Source organism: Camelus dromedarius, chromosome 27 (genome assembly GCF_036321535.1).
Source record: "Camelus dromedarius isolate mCamDro1 chromosome 27, mCamDro1.pat, whole genome shotgun sequence".
In the NCBI taxonomy this organism is placed as follows: Eukaryota; Metazoa; Chordata; class Mammalia; order Artiodactyla; family Camelidae; genus Camelus; species Camelus dromedarius.
In genome coordinates, this window is record NC_087462.1 from 5,880,651 (window position 1) to 5,880,886 (window position 236).

Genomic DNA, 236 nt, shown 5'->3' on the forward strand with positions numbered 1-236 from the left:
GAAGGGGACTTTTATTCACTGCAGTATCCCACACACCTGGAACAGGACCTGGCGCACAACAGGCGCCCAATAAATGCTTGCTGAATGAATGAACAAGCAGGAAATTTAGCAAAACCCCGGCTCAGGGCTCTGGGGAAATGTTCTCTTTCCAGATCCGTCTCCCAGGGAGTCTGGTCCACCAATAATGGAGGAAACCAGAGGACCGAAGAAGAAAGCGCTTCAGTTTAGCCAGACAC